The sequence below is a fragment of the Odontomachus brunneus genome, unplaced genomic scaffold (genome assembly GCF_010583005.1).
Source record: "Odontomachus brunneus isolate Ranch 3 - 2012 unplaced genomic scaffold, Obru_v1 Obru_scaffold_172, whole genome shotgun sequence".
Taxonomy (NCBI): Eukaryota; Metazoa; Arthropoda; class Insecta; order Hymenoptera; family Formicidae; genus Odontomachus; species Odontomachus brunneus.
Window position 1 is genome coordinate 601,097 of NW_022639622.1, and position 242 is coordinate 601,338.

Genomic DNA, 242 nt, shown 5'->3' on the forward strand with positions numbered 1-242 from the left:
ACAGTCGATTTTCACAAGCTTCTCTTGAGGCGAATTTTTCACCAGCAAAATCATTCGCCATAGACAGGAACAGGTGGTAATCACTTGGTGCCAGGTCTGGACTATAAAGTGGATGCATAAGAACCTCCCAACCAAGCTCCCGCTTCTGGCGAGTCACTATCGATGTGTGTGTCCTGATGGAACACAATTCCTCTCCTATTGGTCAAAGCTGGCCGCTTCTGGGCGATTGATTCCTTCAGACG